This window comes from Petaurus breviceps, unplaced genomic scaffold, assembly GCF_028583685.1.
Source record: "Petaurus breviceps papuanus isolate PSGF00001 unplaced genomic scaffold, PetGlider_PUasm1.0 128, whole genome shotgun sequence".
In the NCBI taxonomy this organism is placed as follows: domain Eukaryota; kingdom Metazoa; phylum Chordata; class Mammalia; order Diprotodontia; family Petauridae; genus Petaurus; species Petaurus breviceps.
The window spans coordinates 4,533,123-4,546,669 of record NW_027185664.1 but is presented as its reverse complement, the minus strand read 5'-3'; the positions used below and the strand labels follow the sequence as shown (position 1 = coordinate 4,546,669).

Genomic DNA, 13,547 nt, shown 5'->3' with positions numbered 1-13,547 from the left:
ACCAATACTTGTGATGAAAATGATCTGTATTATACATATTTATTTCATGGATTTTATCTATAGGAATCAGATGCTGTATGTTGGACAGTGACACGTGGAGACAGTGAAAGTAAAGAAGGTAGTAGTTTAAAAAAATAAAAGTCTGAGCCTTATCCATACAACCAACCCACAGACACTTTCCAGAATCACCAAGACAATGGAAAATGTGTTTTCCTCCCCTCCATTTCCAAATTTCAGGATGCCCATTTGTGACTTCTCTTTGCCTTATGGGTTGTCTTTGTTGATAGAGGATAAGTGAGGAAAGGGGCAAAGGTAAAGCCATGGGAATTCATGCTCCAGGAAGGGGTTGAACTAACTGACCTCTGAGCTCCCACCTGACTCTAAGAACCTAATAATCTTTAAGGGAACCAGAATAAAGAGACTCCCTTAAAAATGATACCTAACTTTGAGAAGGGTTTGACATTTATTGGAAATATCTTGACTAACTACTCTTGGTTTTTCTGGGAAAATTTATCAAAGAGAAAGAATATTAGCTCAAATTTCCCTTGAGAACTTTTAAGAGCCTGATCTGTCTAAATCATCCCCCCCATCCCTTATAAAAATTCTAAGAAAGCGAAGTTCAACAAATGCTCAACTAATATCTATTATTAGCTAGAATATTAGATTTAAGGCAGATGTATTATGTAGTTTAGTGCCTTTTTTCTGTGTTGTATATATGCATATGAGGGACATTTAAGTCACTTGTATAATCAATGTCTCACACTGACAGCCATAGGGCTTGGATCATAATATTGCTGTTTTTAATTGATTACAGAGCATAGCAGTTATGTGTCACATTAATACATAGGCTTTGTCTAACAACATATGCCTCATTCCACACATGTCATTGAACACTTTTTTGCCAAGAGGAAGGAGGCAAGCTTCAATATTTCACTAAAGTCATTATTAGTCACTGCAATGATCAGAGTTTTAATATCTTCTGATGTTCTTTTCCTTAACTTTTTTTGGTCATTTTGTAAGATGTTCTCCTGGTTCCATTACCAGAAACTCCCTTCTTTCCTCTAACACCAATGCCACCCTGGTGCAAACCCTCATCCCCTCTTGCCTGGCATATTTCAATAGTTTGTCAGTTGGTCTCCCTGCCTCAAGTCTCCCTCCTCTCCACTTCATCCTCCACTCATCTGTCAAAGCACAGGTCTATCACATAACCTCACCCCAACCTCTACTCAATAATCACGTCCAAGATCAAATATAAAATCTTTTGTCTGGTATTCAGAGTCCCTAATACCCTGACCTCTTCCTACATTTCTATTCTTCTTATATTTTACTCCCCTCAGCATAATTTTTTTTGTGTGTTCAGTCATGTCAGATTCATCATGACCCAATTTGGGGATTTTTCTTTGCAAAGACATTGGAGTGGCTTGCCATTTCCTTCTCCAGCTCATTTTACAGAGGAGAAACTGAAGTAAACAGGGTTAAGTGACTTGCAAAGGGTCATATAGCTAGTAAATGTTTGAGGCCAGATCTGAACTCAGGAAAATGAGTTGGCTTGATTCCAAGGCAGGCATTCTATCCACTGAGTCACCTAGCTGTACCTTAGTGTAACATACAAGCTAGTAACACTGGCCTCCTTGCAGTTCTTTAAATAAGACACTCCATGTATTTACTCCCAGCAATTCCAGTGGGGGTCCCCTGTTCCTGGAAAGTGCACCCTCCTTGTCTCTGCCTCCTGGCTTTCCTGGCTTACTCCAGGTTTCAGGTAAGATCCTGACAAGAAGCCTTTCCAAGTCCCCTTAAGTCTATTCCTTTCCCTCTGAGGTTACCTCCACATTATCCTGTGCATGACTTGTTAGCACATAGTGGCTTACATTCTGTCTCCCCATTTAGACTGTGAGCTTCTTGGAGCAGAGACTGTTATCTCCTCTCTGTGTAACCCTGGTGCTGAACACAGTGCATGACCCATAATAGGAAGCACTTGACTAATGCTTGTTGACTTGTCTTACTTGAAAGTGTCAGTCTTCTTCCACATCCTCCTAAATGCTGGATCCATTCGCCAGGATGGTCGCTGGGTCCAGATCCAGAATCCCTTCAACGTTGCTGCCTTTTCATCTACAGAGTTGCCCCACAGAAGCATTAACCAAACCCTTATTGGGTGCTCCTTTGTCCATTCAAAGAAAGTGAGGGAAGGAAACTAAACAACGTCAAATTCTACATTTCCTAGAACTCAGGTTTAAATAAATCCTAGATCCATGTCTAGAAAACTTCCGGGGTCAGAAAAACAATAGGTTTGCAGTTAATTATTATTGTTTTATCATATATCATATTCTAGTTATTGTTCTGGACTGAGCTCACCTTAGGACAGTCCCTTGATAATTTAAATTTGATACTGGAATGAAATGGGACACCCATATATCATTCAACAAGTAACAATGTGGTTTCCTTAGAGCAGGGGAGGGATATTCAACAAGGATTTGAATCTGGCACACTGTGAGTTAATTCAACCAAGCAAAGCTTCTCAGTCTCTAAATCACTCATTGGGGTTCGCCAGCCAAGCATCACAGCATCCCTGGAGCTCCACATGGCTGTCTAATATTCAGGTGTCCAGGAAGTGATGACAACAGCCTCAGTCTTTAGTTCCCTGAGATGATTAAGTCTCAAAAATAGTTGTGATGCTTTTAAAGGAAAAATTAGCCTAAATTCCATGGGGGGCAGGGAGCTAGGCTATTTATCCCACCACAGTAATAATGTAATATACATATTTACCAATTCTACGCTAATAGCCAAAAGGCTATTATAGCATCATTATATATAATAATATAGCTATTATAGACAGTGTATGCACGTCTACTTCTCTGCTGAACTGACGCCATCATGTTGAAGTCATGTGACTAATGCTCACTGAACTATAGGGAGTTTAAAATAGAGCTCTGGCTCTCCAGTGGTTGGAAACGAATGGGGTACATACACAAATCCACACAGGCTTTGGCAATGAGTCAGTGCCACCCTGTAGAGACAAGCAGAACTGAGGAAGAGAGAACCACAGATTCTCTGAGAACCACAGAGAAGACTACTTCTTGCCATCTGGGCAACGCTCTAGGGAAGGGTGTTTTGGATCAACAACATTGACTGGTTACTGTCATACTAAGTCACTGCACCATCAACTCTGCATAGTTTTTCAGAGTACTGAAGGAGCAATCACTTTTTAAAGTTTTTTTCAATACCCTGAAATATAGTTCTTTCAGAATCTTCTGACTTAAATTCATAGTGTTTAGCTAGGTTCTTTCTCTCTTCACATTTCTTTATCTGTCTTGGATTTCAACTCCATGTCAATTCTTTCTGCCCTATCATTGCCCTTTTATTTTATTTTTAATTTTTTTCAATAAGAAAGCATTCATTTTCTATCCCTATCATCTCCTTTCATCAGAAGAAAAAAGAAAAAAAATTGTAACAAATACACATAGTCATTTCCACTTGAACATGACCCTCCTTTCACAAATCTCCTTTTAGGGGTGCAGGTTTACATTTGTACCAATAATATTTTAAGACACCCAATAGAAAATGTTTCTGAATCACCCTGAGAATCTCTGCAACCACCAGATCAATGTCTCCCAAAGCAGAGCTTAGAGCTACTTTCAAGAAGATTATGTCATTGAAAGTTTCCAGGGTCACCTCAGAAACAAATCCCAGATTAAATTACTCTTCTTTACTCCTAGTATACAGGAATCTATCGTCCTTTCCTTCCCTGGAGAGAAAGGAATCCAGAATTCAATTCAGCCGGTATTTATTATTAAGCATTTATTATTATACTACGTGCAAAGCATTTGTGCTAGGTTGTAAGGATACAAAAACAAATCTAGTGTAGATAAAATTTAATTCAGTTCAAGAAGCCTTTTTAGGTGCCACCTAGGTGTGGGCTGCGTTCGGGTGGAGGGGGGAAAAAGTGAAAGCCCCACAGGGCATCACATAAAGTGTAAAGCAGCCACCCAGATTAAAAGGCTGCCCTCTCTAAATCTTGCTCTAGGTTGTTTTGGGAAGAGGACTGAGATGAGATCAGAAGGGTCACTGGAGCCATAGAGGATGAGGGTGGAGGAAAGAGGAATTTAAAAGTGTAAGAACCACAGGACAAGTGCAATTCCAGGAAACAAGGCTTAGTGGAATTGGCAAGCATGAGCGTTCTCCACATCCTTGGTTTCTGGGAAGCCTTTCAAATACTCAGCCAAACGTGGTGCTGGCTCCTCCTTACTGGCGTTGAGGAATGGATGGCAAATTGCACTGGATTTTTAATTGGACTTACCTCTTTTCTTTAAAAAGAAAAATGGAGGTTGAGTTAGCTGGAAGGAAACTGTGTTCTCATGCGCCCCCCACTGGCCCACATGTGACATTAAGCCTCTTTACACTCAAGAAATCTCAGATGCCTGAATGGGGAAATGAGGTCATCTCAAGTCTCATTAGAAAGTCAAGAAGAAAATAAAAACCCAAATGTTTTCTTTTTGTGCGTTGGCACTTTCCCTTCTGTTAATAAACTGGAGGATTAACAGTAGTGTTAGTGAGAGAAAAAGAAAACAGTGAAATGGGAATTTGGTTTCTAAAAGCATAAATTTAGAGTGTGAAGAGACATGAGAAGTAATCTTTATCAACTCCCTCATTTTTCAATGAGGAAAAGTGAAACCCTGCCCAAAGCTGAACAATTAGCAAGTGTCAGAGTCGAGGCTAGAACCCAGGATACTCAGGGACACAAGATTCTGGCTACCAGGCTGGGCGACTTTGTTAAGGCGAGGGTCAATTGGATCATCACCTTAGCTGGCACTTATCTACCCAAACATCTCACTCCATTCCCAATCTTGAGGGAGGGGGCAGAAATATGAAGCCCAGTGGCAGCTGGAAACTGGCTACCTTTCTCAGAGGGGACACAGAACCTCACTGCACTCAGACCTCAGACCCACAATCCTCTTTCCTGTTATAACTCCCCAACATCCTCCTTTCCCTGCCTAAGTATTACCTGCCCTTTCTATCTGCCATAAATTGAATATGAGCATGAACCTTCATGCATCATCTACTCCATTAGAATATGAGTATCTTGAAAGTAGAGACTGTCTTCATTTTTTATTTGTGTCCCCAGTTCCTAGAAACTTACTTCACACATCGGAAATATTTAATAAATGTTTTTCAGTTCCATTCCACTGACTGAATCCCCACTCCCTTCATTTCCCTTCTGTGCTCTAGTCTTATGTGCAAAGCACTCAGAAGGGTCAGCCACATTTTGGAAAGGTTAAAGATGGAAGGCTGTGTCTTTACCATCCTTGCTACATGAAAGGAGGGCTCATTCCTATCGACACCTCCCACCCCCACCCCGCCCCATATCGTATTACCTCCTCTCATATAACCATTGTCCTGAGAGATGAGAGGACAGGGGACTAGGGATATGTAAAACTTTGCTTGGAGGTCAATAATTATAATTTACCTTTTATTGATTGCTGTTGTTCAATCATTTTTCTGACTCGTCATGACCTCATTTGGAGTTTTCTTGGCAAAGATACTGGAGTGGTTTGCCATTTCCTTTTCCAGCTCATTGTACAGGTAAGGCACTAAGGCAAACAGGGTTAAGACTTGCCCAGGGTCACATAGCTATTAAGTTTCAGAGGTTGGATTTGAATATATGAAGACGAATCTTCCTGATTCCTGGCACTCCATCTACTTACTATATACTCTATTGATTATAGCAATGAGAATAATCTATCCTCTCTAATTTCTTTTAGTAATTTGTAATTATATTATCATTTCTATTTTTTTCTATGAACTATTAGGATTCACTATTAAACTAAAGGGAGAATGATTTAATGATAAAAATGAAATCATCTTAAGAGATCACTTAATCCAAACTCCTCATTTTGCAGTCAAGGAACTGAGGTCTGGAGGGGGAAAGTGGCCAGAGACACACAGACTGACAATAGCAAAACTGAAATTTGAACCCAGAATTCCTTGGTTCTGTATTCTTGCCATTGTACATTATTTCTGAATTCGAAAATGCATAGCCTCTAATGTGTTAAGGGCTGGGTGTTCCTTAGTCTTTTTTTTTTTCTTTTTCCTACCATGGAGATACTGAGCTCTGCCCTATCATTCTAGGATTTGCAAGGGAGGCAAGGGTCCAGGCTGTCAATTACAATTATTCTCAACTTGTTCTCTAAGGTTCTCCAAGCTGTGACTTCCAGCAAAAGGCAGGCCCTTCCAAAATCATACTGTTCTCTGGTTTCCATGCCAACAAGAACTGTGCTGGGCAACTGGGCTCCTTCCACCAGGTCTGCCAGGTTTTCGGCAAATTCACCCTCCTCGGTCTGTAGAAAGGTCTAATGAATTATAATATGTCAGAGCTGGAAATTGCTTTAGAGAGCATCCAACCTAACCCCATCTTTTGATAAAAGAGGAAAATGAAGTCTCCAAAATGAATGGGATGGGCCAGCAAAACCTTAATTAGAAATTTTTGCACTTGGGGCAAGAGATAGGAAACACATTTTCATATGGACACTGGGTAGTGGAGGAAGATAGAGATTTCAGAATGCTGATATGACAGATATTGGGAAATGAGCTTATCCTAGGAAATCATCTTCTAATCTAATCCAATAGGTATCTTAAATAATTTCCTAAGTATTTATTGTGTGCTTACTCTGTGCAAGGCACTACAGCTGCAATAAAGTCCCTGTCCTTAGAAACTTAAAATCTACTGGAATGCGGGCATGCACATTTGTGAATTATTAAATGCAAAGTTTGAGGAGAGGGCCCTACCAGCTAGGGAAAACAGGAAAGGGTTAGACCAGGAGTGGGGAGCCTGCAGCCTTAAGGCCACATGTGGCCCTCTAGGTCCTCAAATGCAGCCCTTTGACTGAATTCAAACTTCACAGAACAAATCCCCTTAATAAAAGGATTTGTTCTGTGAAACTTGGATTCAGTGAAAAGATCACACCTGAGGACCTAGAAGGCCACATGTGGCCTTGAGGCCACAGGCTCCCCACCCCTGGGTTAGACTGTAGGAGGAAATAGAACATGAGATTAATCTTGAGAGAAGCTAGAGATTGATTCTAAGGGGCACAAATGAAGAGGAATATAGAAGACAGTTTGTACAAAGATGTGGGATTGGAAGATGGACAGTTAGCGACCACCAAATAGGACATTTTGACTGGAATGTAGAGCGTGGGACAGGGAGCAGTGTAAAATCATCTTGGAAGGTAAACAGGTGTCCAACTATGAATGCTTTTTAGTGTCAATATGAAGGATTTGTTACTTTATCCTAGAGGCAGGGAGGACTCATTGAATATTCTCAAGCAGGAGAGTGACATGATCAGATTTATGTTTTAGGAAGTCTGGAGTCAGGAGTACAAATGGGAAGCTATTATTCTCCAATTACCCAAAGGATATGAATGGACAATTTCAAAAGGAAGAAATTCAAGGTGTCTAGAATAAGAAAAAATTACTCTGCATCATTAATAATTACAGAGATGCAAATTAATATAACTCTGGGGTTCCACTTCATAACTACCAGATTGTCCAAAGTAACATAAGAGAAAATGACAAATTTGGAAGGAGCTGGAAGAAAACTGGAACATTAATATACTGATGGTGGAACTATAAATTGGTCCAGACATTCTGAAAAGTGATTTGGAATTATGCCCCCAAATTCACCAAACTGTGCATACCCTTTGGCCCAGTAATACTACTACAAAGAGATCAGAATAAGACACAAAGGGTCCATATGTACAAAACTATTTACAGCAGCTCTTTCTGAAGGAGCAAAGAACTGGAAACTAAAAAGGTGCCCATCTAATGGAATTGCTGAATCATATAAATGAAATGGAATACTTTTGTTCTCTAAGAAAAGACAAAACTAGGTAGATTTGCCTGAACTGATGCAGAGAGGAGTGAGAACTATGAGAACAATTTATACAATGATAACATTGTAAAGACATACAAGCTTGAAAGACTTAACAACTCTATCCAATGCCATGATCAGTAATGATGACAGAGAGCCAATAAGGAAGTAAGCTGTCTACCACTTAACAAAAAGGTGCTGGACTCAAGCTTCAAAATGAGGCTTTAAAATTTTATTTACTTTTAATTTATGGAATAAAGCAAGCATTTCCATAATATAGTAAAATAAAAAAAGATGACTTGCAAGAAACTGCAAATCTATTATGCATAACTTTCTTTTCCTTTTAAATATGTAATAAAGTTATCATGTAAATTTCTTTTTTTTCTTCTCTCCCCACCCCCTGCCCTAAAGATGGATATCATTAGACACAAATATATATATAGATATATAAAATCATTCTATACATACTTCTATTTACTAGTTCTTTCTCTGGATGCAAATAGTATCTTCCTTCGTGTGTTCCTTGTTAATTCGGGTATTTATAATAGTCAAAATGACTTATTCACTCAAAGTTGTTCTTAAAACAACATTGTTGTTACTATATACAATGTTCTCTTGGCTCTGCTCATTTCCCTCTTCAGTATTTCATGCAAGTCTATCCGTGTTCTTCTAAGATCATCGCGTTCATCATTTCTTATAGATCAGTAGTGTTCCACCACAATCAGATACCACAATTTGTTCAGCCATTCCCCAATTGACAGGCATCCCTGCCATTCCAGTTCAAAAGGTAGGAAGAAGACCAAGAAAGATAAGTTTCAAGAAAATTGAGGGAAGAAAGAGTATCCAGGAGGAGAAGGCCAACAGTGTCAAAGACTGCAGAGAGGGCCTACGGATGAGGACTGAGAAAAGGCTATCAGATTTGGCAATATAGCATTTTAAAGGGGGAGCGTTCACTTTTAAGAAGATATACAAGTATCGTGTGGTCCCTATGAGTCATAGCAGAAACCACTGTAGGGGAGAGAACCATTCCATTCCACCAAGGGACCCTTGTTCTGAGCTCCTAAGGGTATCAATCCCATAACTGTTCATCATCTTCCCAGGCATGGCTTATATTTGTATATAGTTACTTACATATTTGTCTTCTCTCATTCAACTGTGAGCTCCTTAAAAGCAGAGGATTTGTTTGTTTCCCTCCCCACCCCCTCCTTAAATTTTTGCATCCCTAGGGCTTAGCACACTGCCAGGCACATCATAGACACTTAATAAATGGTTGATTATTGATTGACTAATAGGCTCACATTAGCTTCAAGGGTTTATCTCTCTCTACTAGATCTAGGGCACTGACTGTGTATGTGTCTATACTAATAACATTATTATTTGTTATCCTCTCTCTGCTTACATGTTCTCTTATTAATGGAAGTTTGAATTTTCTTTTTTTTCATTTTTCAAATGCTTTATTAGCTTCTGATTTATATCATTTACTTCCACCAGATTTTGAGTTACAAATTTTCTCCCCATTTTTCCCCTACCCACCGCCCCAAAATAGCAGTCCCACAAGATATCCCCTCCTCCAATCTCCTCTCTCCCATATTTTCTCCCATACCCCTTTTGACTTTTCCAGTGCATCTCTATGCCCCAGTGCCTGTATATCTTATTTCCCAATTACATGTAAAATAGTATTAATAATAGTGTATATATATGTATATGTATATATATATTGAAATATTTGATTTTAAAACTTTGAATTTCAGATTCATTCCCTTCCACCCTTGTCACCCACCCTTACTGGGAAGACAAGCAGTTCAGTATAGGTTGTACATGTGTAGCTAATGCAAAACATTAACATAGTAGATATATTGTAAAAGACTGACTATATTTCCTTGCCTCCTATCCCACCTCCCACTTATTCTATTCTCTACTTTGATCCCATCCCTTTTCAAAAGTGGGTGCTTCCAACTTCCCTCTCCTGCAGCCTGCCCTCCCTTCCATCATCCCCCCTCTCATCCCCTTCCCCCCTAATCTCTTGTAGGGTGAGATACCCTATTTAATGTGTATTTCATTCCCTCCCCGAGCCAAATTCAATGAAAATAAGTTTGACCCTTTGCCTTCCTATTCTTCCCCTCCATTGTAACCATTTTCCCTTGCCTCTTCTATATGAGATAGTTTACCCCATTCTGTCTCTCCCCATCTCCTCTCATTATATTCCTCTCTCACCTCTTAATTTCACCTTTTAAATATCATCCCTTCCTATTAAATTGGCCCTGTGCCCTCTATCTATGTATACCTGTAATCACACACACACATTCACATATGTATTCATATACCCGTATGCCTTCCAATATGGATGTGTGTGTGTATATATATGTATATATATATATATATTCCTTTCAACTATTTTCATACTGAGAAAAGTTTCATCAGTTACAATTATCATTTTTCCATGTGGGAATGTTAATAGTTCAACTTTGATAAGTTCCTTATTGTTTCTTTTCTGTGTTTACCTTCTCATGCTTCTCTTGCTTCTTGTATCTGAATGTCAAATTTTCTATTCAACTCTGGTTTTTTCATCAAGAATGCTTGAAAGTCCTCTATTCCACTAAATAACCATTTTTTCCCCTGAAACATGATACTCAGTTTTGCTAGGTAGGTGATTCTTGGTTTTAATCCCAGCTCCTTTGCCCTCCGGAATATCATATTCCAAGCCCTTCGATCCCTCAGTGTAGAAGCTGCCAGATCCTGAGTTATCCTGATTGTGTTTCCACAATTTTCAAATTGTTTCTTCCTGGCTTCTTGTAATATTCTCTCCTTGATCTGGGAATTCCAGAACTTGGCTATAATAATCCTAGGAGTTTTCTTTTTGGGATCTTTTTCAGGAGGTGATTGGTGGATCCTTTCAACCTCTATTTTGCCCTCTGGTTCTAAAACATCAGGGCAGTTTTCTTTGAGAGCTTCTTGGAGGATGATTTCTAGGTTATTTTTTTGATCATGGCTTTCAGGTAGTCCAATCATTTTTAAATTATCTCTCCTGGATCTATTTTCCAGGTCAGTGGTTTTTCCCATGAGACATTTCACATTGCCTTCTATTCTTTCATTTGTTTGGATCTGTTTAAGAGCATCTTGATTTCTCATAAAGTCATTAGCTTCCATTTGCTCCAATCTAATTCTGAAGCAATGATTCTCCTCATTGAGCTTTTGAGATTCTTTTTCCATCTGGCAAATTTGGCTTTTTACGGCATTCTTCTCCTCATTGCCTTTTTGAGCCTCTTTTGCCATTTGAGTTAGTTTATTTTTTAAGGTGTTATTTTCTTCAGTCAGGCTGTTGACTCTCGTTTCGTAATTTTCTTGCATCATTCTCATTTCTCTTCCCAATTTTTCCTCCACTTCTCTTATCTGCTTCTTAAGGTCCTTTATGGCCTGTAACCACCTCATATTTTCCTTTGAAGCTTTTGGTGCAGGAGTTCTGACTTCACTGTCTTCCTCCTGGTCCATGCTTTGCTCCTTTTTGTCCCCAAAATAGGAGTCTAATGTTGGATTCTTCTGTTTGTTTTGCTTCCTTTGCCTGGTCATGTTGCCACTCAATTATTTGACTGGGCTTTTTGCCACAGTAGGACTCTGCCACCAGACAGGGGAGCTTTGCACCAAATGCTGGGGTTTTCTCAGATGCTGGAGGTATTAGTTGGGTGCCCTCTCTGAAGCCTCCACACGCTCTGGCAAGCTGGTCACACACCCCAGGCCCTCCACCCTAGACTGCAATCCAGATACAAGCAGGTTAAACCAAGAATGATTACCCCTCAGACTGTTGCTTGGTCCCCCTACACTCTGCAGGCCAGGAGCTAAAGCTGCCACGTGGCAGCAGCTGTCCACACTACACTGACTTCTCACTTTGTCCTTCACATCTATTTGTTGATAAGTCTGGAAATGGTCACAGCTGCTAGTGATCTGGAGTCCCTCCAGCCTGCGGCTGGTCAGGCCCACCCTGGGACTAAAATCTTGGCGTGGCCGAGAGCACTGTTCTGGCCAATTCCTGCTGGCTTGCAGAGCTGTCCTCAGTGGGAGGTTATCTTCTCTGTGTCATTTTGTGGGTTCTGTAGCTCCAAAGTTTGTTCAGAGCCCCCTTTTACATGGATTGGAGGTAGTGAGAGACAGAGCCCCCACGGAGGTCCTGCTTCTACTCTGCCATCTTGACTCGGAAGTTTGGACTTTCCAAGGCTATGATTTCAATATTCCTGTCTTGCTTTTAGGACTTCCAAATGGAGTCAATGTGCATTCTTTCTCCCCTCACCCTTCAACTGTACTTTCTTCCCTGCTACATAGATCCAAACCTCTCTTCTGACAAGCCAGCATTAATCACCCCAGAGGAGGACCTGAAGGTCAATGGATTTTCTCTTATATAATGAAAGGGGGGAAATGGTAGCACTGAAAAGATGGTGAGCAATGGGGGAGAGATAGTTTGTTGGCTAAAAAGAAGCAGGTCATTCATACTGCAGGATACAGAGGCCTCATTTGAATTCTTCCCCCTCATGGGAAAGGAGGAGAAAAAGGACTGATGAATTTGGCAGGAAATGAAGAGCTGCTTCTTATCCCAGAATGGAGACAGGGACAGGGAGATGTTCTAATATAGTGTTTGCATTGTCATATCAACTGGTTCTGAGCTCTTGGCACCCCACAGCTCCATCCAGTGTGAGCAGTCCATAAAAACCTCCAGTACAGGTCCCAACACATGTAATCCCCAAAAGTTGAATTGAAAAGATGTCGTTCAGTCATGTCTGACTCTTCCTGATCCAATGATGGGGTTTTCTTGGCAAAGATACTGAAGTGGTTTGCTTTTCCTTCTCCAAAGGATTAAGGCGAACAGGGTTAAGTGACTTGCCCAGGGTCACATAGCTAGTCCAAGGATAGATTTGAACTTGGGTTTTCCTGATTCCAAGGCTAGCACTCTGTGCACTAACCCTCACAGCTGCCTCCATCAAAATGTTACCAACTTGTAAACTCAGAGATAGTGCCTGCTCATGTGTCTCATCTCCCTAGCCATACTATCTTGGTTACATTGCTACTGTTGCAGCCAATCTGAAGTTAAATAATTCCTATTTATGACTCAAGCTATGGGACAAGGTGCCCTGATACTGCAAAAGAAATTCCCCATTCAGAAACATGTCATTTGAACTTCATGTCTCCAGAAAAGTTCAATCCCTGCCATGGACAGACAAAAATAAACTTGCTTCTTTGGGGGAATTTCTGCTGGCCTAAAACATTTTTCAGTGACCACATTTTTCGGTAACTACTTATAAAGCATCTGTTATGTGTCCAGCCCTGTGCTAGGCAATTAGGAGGAAATGGAAGTCCATGATAGAGGTCTTACTGCCTCCAAAGCCTGAGCTTCTGATTGGGGAGAAAACAATGACATAAATGGAACAATTAAGTGCTAAACATAACACTGTAGTGTCTGGTGAAACCCCTGCTGGATCTGAATTCAAATCCCACCTTTGTCCTTGTGTGACATTGGGAAGTTGCTTCACCTATTTGGGCCTGTTTCCTCATCTATAAAATGGACTTGATGGCTTCTAGAGTCCCTGTCAACTCTAAATCTGTTCCTGAAATGTGAAAAACAAATTAATCAGAAGCCTTCGTGGAGGAAATGGGACAAGAGCTAGGCCTTGATGGATGATCAGGATTTAGGAACCTTTCA

The 13,547-nt window shown here is 40.3% G+C and overlaps 1 long non-coding RNA gene across 1 annotated transcript in view; it reads right to left on the bottom strand.

Annotated features, from left to right (window-relative positions):
- Nucleotides 1–13,547, bottom strand: part of LOC138171831 (uncharacterized) — a 97,566-nt gene that overhangs the window by 75,595 nt on the left and 8,424 nt on the right. The gene's annotated exons all lie outside the window — the stretch shown is intronic.